We start from the raw sequence: 9,261 nt of genomic DNA, 5'->3' as shown, positions 1-9,261 counted from the left end.
CAAGAGTGCAGAACACTGTTTGTTTATCTCAGGGCCAGGAGAAGTGAAAGTGGCCAGATCCACAGATATTCAGATGCAAAGTGGAAGGGAGTTCAGTACCTGTGGGCACCTGCTGACACAACCCAAACCGCATGCATGTGAAAGTTTTGTATTAGACAGCATCCCTGATGAATACAGCTTTTGTGGTAGGTTATAAATAGGGACAGAGAAACAGTTCCCGAGACTCTTCAGCCTTTTGATGGCCTGAAGATCAGGACCTTACACTGGATCCACTGTAGTACAGGGAGCCTCCAATTCCTCACAAAGCAACTACAAAACACTGCTCAAGCCAAATCCTCCATTCACTTACCTGAATGGTAACATTTCATACCCACTTTGCAAAGCTGTAAGTGACAACACAAAGTGCAAGGTGCAGGTCAGTCAGGCCTGATGTGTTCTCATCAGTCTATCTGTATATTAAAGGGCTCACATGACCCCCCATTATGGTAATATCTGAGCACCTCACAGTCTTGACTGTATTTATCCTCACACCCTTCTGTGAGGCACAACCTCCCCCCCACACACACACAGCACAGAGGAGGAATTGAGGTACAGAGAGACTAAGTGACTTGCCCAGAGTCACGCAGGAAGTCCGGGAATTGAGCTTGGGTCTCCCAGGTTAATGTCCTAACCACTGGACAATCCTTCCTCTCTTGTGGAGAGGAAGTGGCCTGTGCCCATTGGCAGACTGCCTGCCATCTGAGTATATATTGGGCTGTGTGTCCATCTATTATCAGCCTATTATTTCTTGTTTCATTTATAGGCTATTGGAGAGCTCAGTGTATTTGAAAAACATAACAAGACAAAACAAAAACACTCACACGCTGAAGGAAAAAAAGGAAGTGCTGCAATGCTGAACCACTGTACTGCTGGCTTTGAAACAGGAAGCTTTTCCACCCTTCCTCTAAGTACCTGAAACACATTAACTAATAAGCATTTGTATTCTAAAAAAGATGCAAAATGTCTCACAAAAGATCTCTCATTTCCCCTGTCCTTAATGACCCATCTTTCCCCAGAAAGTCAAACTACACTTGTCCTGAGCTCTTGTATTTTATTTCTTAGTATTCATATCACAATTATCTGTTACAATTGAATTGAAATTTGTTTATGCCACACAATAAGAGCTCAATAAGGAGTAAGGGAGATTCTGAAATAGAAACTTTTCCCAGTGGTGTTTTGATGCACCACAGACCAGCCTTTTTGTGGACTGGATTTGATTTTTAAGATGTAGTATTCCATAAAGCATTTATTGCCTTCTCCATTTTTATAGAGCATAATTCCCCTAAGATGCCTTCTGTTTCCATAATCCACTCTTGATCTGATTCAACAGCTTTACTCACAGTTTGAAGCTTAGTTGCAGGCAAACTAAGGCGCCTGAGACATTTACAAAAAAAAAAATTAGCAAAAGGCTCAGTGAGCAAGGATGTTTCCAGCAGATAGGGATGATTAGAAGCAGAATCAAGGGAGAGCTGACTGCAAGAATCTGAAAAATGAATGTATGCCAGCTATTTTTATTTATATTTAATTTAAGGGAGCAGGTTTTGTGTGTGTCCCACTCACCAGTGTTGTCAACTCTGATTTTCTCACCAATTTCATATTTGTTTCTGTCTTAAAGCCCCAGCTCCTGGAGTTCTGTGGTCATTTGAGAATCTCCAAGTTGTGTTTTTTAAATGAAAGTGAAGACCCTTACGTTTTTAGCCTTCAAGATTGCTGAGAAAATCTTGAAAGCATGACCTCACAAAAACCCTGCACTTATTTATTTTAAAAATGTTTATGACATAAGCCAATCACGTGAAATACTTGGGGTTGGCAATACTGTATTTGCACAGAGCTGTTGGATTAAAAGAAGTCTCTTGCCATGAATTACTGCAGAGGAAGACTTGGGTTTTTGTAACTTTGGGTATGTCTACATAGCACCTAGACATCCGCGGCTGGCCCTTGCCAGCTGACTCGGGCTCCCAGGGCTCAGGCTGTGGGGCTGTTTCATTGCTGTAGAGACTTGTGGGCTTGGGCAGGAGCCCAAGCTCTGAGACGCTCCCATCTCACTGGGTCTTAGAGCGAGGGTTCTCAAACTTCATTGCACTGCGATCCCCTTCTGACAAAAATTACTATACGACCCTAGGAGTGGGGGGACTGAAACCTGAGCCTGCCAGAGCCCCGCCGCCCCTGGGGGGGCGGGAGGGACCAAAGCCAAAACCCAAAGGCTTCAGCCCCAGGCAGGGGGCCTGTAACCTGAGCCCTGTTGCCCAGGGCTGAAGCCCTCGGGCTTTGGCCCCAAGAAGTCTAAGCAAGCCCTGGCAACCCCATTAAAACAGAGTCGCGATCCACTTTGGGGTCCTGACCCACAGTTTGAGAACTGCTGTCCTAGAGCCTGGGCCCCAGCCTGAGCCTGGAAGTCTGTACAGCAATGAAACATCCCTGCAGCTTGAGCCCCGCGAGCCCAAGTCAGCTGGCAAGGGCCAGCCGTGGGTATATAGTTGCTATGTAGACATATCCATTGAAGGCTCCACTGGCAGCTTCCCTGGAGCCAGAGAGCTGCACCTGAATTGTGCCTGCGAAGGAGGGGGGAGGTGAGGAGAGGAGAGGGAAGCACAGCAGTAAGGACTAAATCCTGGTCCCAGTGAAATCAATGGGAAGATGCCTTAAGGGATCCTGATTTTCAGAGGACATGTGCTCAGCAGAGACTTAAATGGGACCAGAACTTGGCCGTAACTTCCAAGTTGCTGAGCAGCTCCTGCTGCTATTAAAGTCACTGGTAGCTGAGAGCACTTCTCGGGAGGCGCTCCTCACCTGAAGGCTCAGGTCCATTGTACTCTGATTAAACAGGAGTAAGTTGCCTGCACCAACTGCTGTAACTATGCTCAGCGGAGTCTAGCTGGCAGCATCTTGACAGCTCATGTTATATCCTACACAGATCCATGGAATCATCCAACTGTGCTTTTTTTGTTGGGTGGATGGGAGAGATGCAGCTGGAGTTCACACTAACTCCACTGGGCGGTTCTGAGCAACTTTGGGACATAGGTGCTGGAACTAGGGATGCTGCCGCACCTCCTGGCTTGAAGTGGTTTCCATCATACACAGAGTTTACAGTTTGGTTCAATGGCTCTCAGCACCCCCACTGTACAAATTGTTCCAGCACCCTGCTTTGGGATGTCACAGCAGCTTAGAGGCAAGTCCTGGAGTTTCATTCTTTCTGAAAATGGATTCAAACCACTCCTCTGTTCTGTTCTGAGGCAATGGGGGATGGAACTGAAGATCAAATTGCTACTTTCTCATAATTATAGCTATTTGCCTTTTGGACAGTAAAAAGCTTCTGCTTTCCCATTTTGTTAAAAGCACACGCCTGATTCTCCCCTCAGTATAGTATTATGCGAGTGTTTGGAGTTACTCCTGATTTAGGGTCTGATCCAAAGCCCACTAAAAATCAATGGGAGGCTTTCCAGTGACTTTGGATCAGGAGCTTACACTGGTGTAAAAGGCCCCTTGGACCAAGACAGCTGAGTAATTTCATAGTCTTCCAAACAGTCCTGGATTCAAACCAGTGGCAGAAGTGAAAGACTCCATATCCCGTTACCAAAATTCCCTGAGCCAGACAGTCCCAGAAGCACAGTGATATTTAATATAATTTCAATATTAAACCTACCCCCAACTCACAGCCTTCATGTAAAGCAGACACTGCACATCTTCCCGTGAGGCTGGCTCATGTTTGGATTGTTCCTTCAGCTGCACATTTACTTTTCCCACTTACATTCTAAGTAAAACCTCCCTCAGATATTGATCACTTCTTTGCTTGATTCAGTGGAATCTCTCCTTCTAAAGCACTTGCCATTTGCTCTGTGTGGATCCCCAGTTTGTCCACATTGTGGCCACCTACCCGGTCAGTTGGAGCTAGCTTTGTGTGTAACATTTCAGGCAACTGCATTATCACCAAATAACTATTCCATTAAAGGGAAAAAATAAATAAACCCCACACAGCTTAACACATGCTCCTGCTCTGAAGCCCATCTGTGTGCAAGGCTGAACCTCATTAGCTGTAACACTCCTCCAAGGAGCAGCATCAGCAGATTTCAGTCTGAACAGCAGGAGTAAACTTATTAGTGGCTTTTCATATCAAATAGCGCCAATCCCCCTGACAATATACTTAAATAAACTTGCTCTTGAACCACTCCCTTTATTTGGCATTAACCTCGGAGGCGTCTTCTCCTGGGACTGGTATCCACCTGTCATTTCAATGGCCTTTTGAGGAGTGCTGGCAGATTCTGGAAGGAACAGGTGCTGAGATGTGGGGCCTGTCATTTGTTCCTCTTGGCAGATGCTGATAACCAAGAGAATATTTTCATAAGAAGATTTACAGCAGCTAAAGCTATCTTGAGTTTAGCAGACTAGCAGTGTCATAATCCTGAATACTGAGCAGACAGCTTTGCCTGCACTATAAAATAAGATTCCTTGTCCTTTGGTTGGATTTGAAGTGAGTATTTCCTGAGGGTGGGGGGTGCATGTTAAAAGGGGTAGATGTTGTGTGAGACCTGGTCCTTGACTTGTTCTATCAGCCATCTATTCCTTTTCAAAAGCCCCATCCGTATTTGCAAAGTGGCCAAACAAGAAGCTCTCTTCTGTGACCTCTCTCTGATTGTACACAATACCTTGCATCTGAGAATTTCAAAGCACTTTACAAATATCAATGTATTAAGCTCCATAACCCTTCCTGGGGGAGAAGGTCAGTATAATCCCCAACTGGGGAAAAGGAGGCATAGAACTGAAGCTCATGCATTGAGCTAAGCATCAAAGGTGAGACTAGAACCAAGAAGTCTTGCCTCCCAGTCCTGTGCTTTAGTCAGGATTGAACCTGCATCGGGAGTGTAGGTAAAAAGAACATAATTATCTGAACTAGAATTTGTCTAAGACCCGAAGGATTGTATCCATAGGCAGTATGAAGCTGATCCTACTCCCAGCGACTCTAGGCCCTACAAACACAGGTGGCATCAGTGGGAGATTTAGGATTCTGAATTGCTATGATTTTTATTTTTGTTCTTTTTTCTTTAAAGGAAAAGTTTGTCTCATACCCTTTATCCTCTATATCCCTTCTGCATGTGTTTTTCATACCTATCTGTTGTTCATGGATGGTGGCTAACAGGTTAATAAACCTGAATTAAGCATGTACAGAGTGGGTAACAATGTGTCATTTGAGTCATTATAGCTCTGCTGTAGGTGGGGTTGAGTGTCTCTTTCTGTTTAAAGGTGGACAATTCTAAGTGCTCTCAAGTCTACTTGTTGACTCAGATTGTCTTGAAATTTGCTGTGCCTTATGGGAGTGATAGGTAGTTTCAGGGGTCCAAATTTGGGATCACTTGAGCAAGGGGGTATGTGAAATACAACCCCCTTAAAACAGAACTTAACAAAATCAACTAGTTCTAAACTTTTTTTATCCACACCTGGGACTCAAGTCATAACTCTAATTACCCCCCAAGTGATCTGAGTCACTTAGCAGTTAGCTCAGCTAGTGCACAGTGGAGATGACTGGAAGCCTGGACTTATCAGCCCTTTTCTTTCATCCAATTTATAGTCTACACTATAGCAGGAGGGCCAATGAAGAAGTGTTATGTAGTGGCTAGAGCAGAAAAATGGGGGTTAGGACTCTTGCTTTTACTACCAACTTGCTGTATAAATCTTGGGCCAAACTTTCAAAAGCACTCTCTAATTTGGGGGTATCACAGTGTATTTTCAGAGGTGCTGAGCACCTGCCAATTCCAACAGAAATCAGTTGGCACCCAGTATTAGAGGCTACTTTTGAAGACATGGACTTTAGCATCTTTGTGCCTCGGTTTCCCAATGAAGGGAAGAGAAACCTTCTTATTATGAGTTTGTCCTTTATTGTACCAACTGCTATTATTATTCGTTATTTGTATTACACAACGGCCTAGGAGCCCCAGTCATGGGCCAGGACCCCATTGTGATAGGAGCTGTACAGACACAAAACAAAAAGAGAGCCTTTGCCCCCAAAAGCTCACAATCTAGACACATATTTCTAAGAGGCATGTGCGGTAAGTGGGCTTTGTTCTTAGGCTCAGATGAGTTTGTTATGCTTCCTAGAAGCTCTTCACAGCACTGTGTCAGGTAGGTAGGTAGATATTATTGTCCCCATTTTATAGGTGGGGAAGCAGAGGTAGAATAGACAAGTAACTTGCTTTCAGCTGGAAGTAGCAGTGTCATAGCTGTCAGGAGTTCCTCGCTCCCAGTCCCGTGCTCTTTCTCAAACTTCAGGGTAGCCCCACATTCTGCCACTGTTGAACACATAGGTCTTACAAACCTTTAGGTAGGTTTTGTTCGTGTCAGTGCCCTGCAATTTCTCCGCTGTCAGTGCATAACAAGTTCCTTAATATGTGTGCTCGTAAAGCAGAGCAGTTATGGCACATTTGTCCAATTACTATATAATCAGTTCTGGCAATTACAATACGCTCAGTTCTGTCTCGTTGGAGCTGCTATTCACTCCCCATGATGAAGCGATCTGCCCCAGTCTCTCTCATTTATGATGACAGCCTGATTTGTGCAGCTTTAGCAGAATGGGAGGGGAGGTAACCCCAGGCTGTGGTTATACAGCTGCAGGAGAAGCTGACAACAATAATCAGAAAAAAACCAGAACATATTTTCCTTCTAAAAAAGATGTATTTTCCCCTCCCATCTCACACAAAGGAGAAATCCAAAACTTGGTTATAGAGCTGAGTGCACCCCAACAAAACTGCCACAAAAATCCACTCAAATAAATCATTGAATTTGCTGGGCCTGTGTCAGGGCCCATTGACTTCCTAGGAGTCTTTTAGTGAACAGGATTGTAGGCAGGACTGTTTGCAGAAACAGCCAGTTGTACACATCTATTAGATAATTTTGATGGAAAGTGAACTGTGAATTTGTGAATGCAAAGGATTCACACTGGAAGTGTGATCCTAAAAGCCATGTTCAGCCAACCAAGGCTCAGAAACACCACCGTATGATCAGTCTATCACTAAAAACTAGGCAACTCACCTTGAATTTCAGATGCTCATGCACAAGCTAGAGGCCATGAATCATTCCAAAGTTATTCTGGTAATAAATTTTCAATAACCAAGAAATTAGAGAAAATTGTCATCTGCAGATAACTTGGGAAAAGCTAAATATTTGCTGTAAATTATACATTCAGCTTGAGATATGAGCTTAGGCCAGATCATCAGCTGGTGTAACTATGATGATTTATGTTGACTTCAGTGGTACTATGCTGACTGAGGATCTGGCCCAGTATTAGGGGAACCTTTCCTCCCAAAGCTCTTTCTGAACTCTGTAAATATACTCCGATTTCATCCACTGTTAAATGCAGCCACCTCTGGGCTGGAAGCTAGGCAGACAACCAGTGCAAGCCGATCGCAAACAGGTTGCAGAAAATGTGTGGGAGAGGAAATATTGCTCTAATCAACACAACCAGGGCAAACCTTGCTTTTATGAAAAATGCCAGGGCATTTTTAATCAAAGCAAACAGGACTTTGGCTTTAAACATCTGTTCTGAAAATGCCCCACAGGATAAACCCTATGAAACTCAATCCCCTACCTTGGGAAGATAAAGGGCTGAGCCCTGTTATTATATGTATTGTGGAAGCATCTCAGACATGGGTCCCACTGTTCTAGGCACTGAATGAACACACAAAGAGACAATCCTTGCTTCAAAAGACCAGACCTGCTGAGGTTAGAATGTGAGTTCCAGGCAGTCTAAGTATTTCAAACCTGCTGCTTAATCCACAAAGCCAGGCCCTCCTAGATAGTAATGCATATATTATTGATGAGGAGAATGTATTTTGCATAGTGAATAAATGGTATTTGAGGGCAGTGCAGCAGGCAAAGGCAGGACAGGGGATGTCTTCTCACTGCCTCTGACTCCATTCAGTGTCTACTGATGCTTCACTTTGGATGTTGCACATTTATCACTTAATGTTTTCCAAAGATTATACTGCAGTGATCATAAATACCATTATGAATATACCACTTTAATATTGTTAAGGAGCTTTACTATAATGGGACATGAACTTGAATTTTATGACAGACTCTGGGTATAATTTGCACTGGGCTATAAAGCTCATGAATTATTGAGACAATTTACTTCCCTGCCTGCATTTCCTTCCTGAGCGAGCATGTGTTATTGTGCTGCAAGCTGCTGACAGTGACGCAGACGCAGACCTGCTCCAGCAACATCTCTTCCCATCCCTGGCTCCGGAACAAGGCTGGCAGATCACAGCTGTAAACAACTGGCAAAGCCAATCAGATTGGACAAGTAAAAGGAAAATGTATACTGAAGAGGAAAAAGAGTGAAGGTTCTGAGAGCTCTGAAGAGCACCCTTCATTGGAGCTGGGGGAATCTCTCGAATAAACACAGGATGGGGTTTTACCCTCCATCTGATACACCACATGTGGGGAGAGGGGTGTGCATGCACACTGATGATTTGTAGAAAATCTTAGTGATTAGGAAAATGGCTGGACTGCAAACTCAGAAGTTTAACACCCTTTAGCCAAACTGTGGATAAAGCTAATCTGTGGAACCATGTCTGTCACTTTTTAAAAATTAATTATTTGCATTACATTAGCACCTAGAGGCCTCAATGGAGACCAGAACCCCATTATGGTAGGTGCACTACAAACACAGAGTAAGGGATTCCACTGCCTTGGACTCGTTAAACAGACGAGACAGGATGGGAGGAGAAACCAAGGCACAGAGAGAGAGGAAGCGACTTGTCTAAGGTCAGCCAGCAGGTCAGTGGCAGAGCCAGGAATACAAGCCAGAGGGTGAGAGTCCCAGTGGAGTGCCCTACCCACTGGCCCATACTACATCTCCTCTCTCTCTCTCTCTCTCTCTCTCTCTAACTCCACATGCCCTGATCCTAACTGAGACATTTTAACAAACACATAGCAGCACAAGCATAGCCAGCAGCAGGCACCTTGCTTGCCTTGCAGGGCACCCTTTTAGGGCAGGTTGCATTAGGAAGTAAAACCAGTTCCCACACCGGTGCTGCAGGGAGATAACCAGTTCCAGCACCCTTCCAGAAAGCATGATTGAGAGACCAGGTGGAATGTGGTGTCCATGGTCTTGCCAAAAATGCCCCACCATTGCTAGCACCAATACAGCTCCCACATAGCCCTAGTGCAGAGGGGCTGCTGGCACTTTAAACACTATATCAGTAAGACCTAGCTCAAGCAGTTAAAACA

General features: G+C 44.5%; 1 protein-coding gene across 33 annotated transcripts in view; it reads left to right on the top strand.

Moving 5' to 3' along the window:
• CALML6 (calmodulin like 6) overlaps window positions 1-9,261 on the top strand; it is a 235,833-nt gene that overhangs the window by 156,254 nt on the left and 70,318 nt on the right. The gene's annotated exons all lie outside the window — the stretch shown is intronic.

Source organism: Mauremys reevesii, linkage group 21, assembly GCF_016161935.1.
Source record: "Mauremys reevesii isolate NIE-2019 linkage group 21, ASM1616193v1, whole genome shotgun sequence".
Classification (NCBI taxonomy): domain Eukaryota; kingdom Metazoa; phylum Chordata; order Testudines; family Geoemydidae; genus Mauremys; species Mauremys reevesii.
The sequence above is the reverse complement of the archived record's forward strand: the minus strand, read 5'-3'. Positions and strand labels throughout refer to the sequence as shown.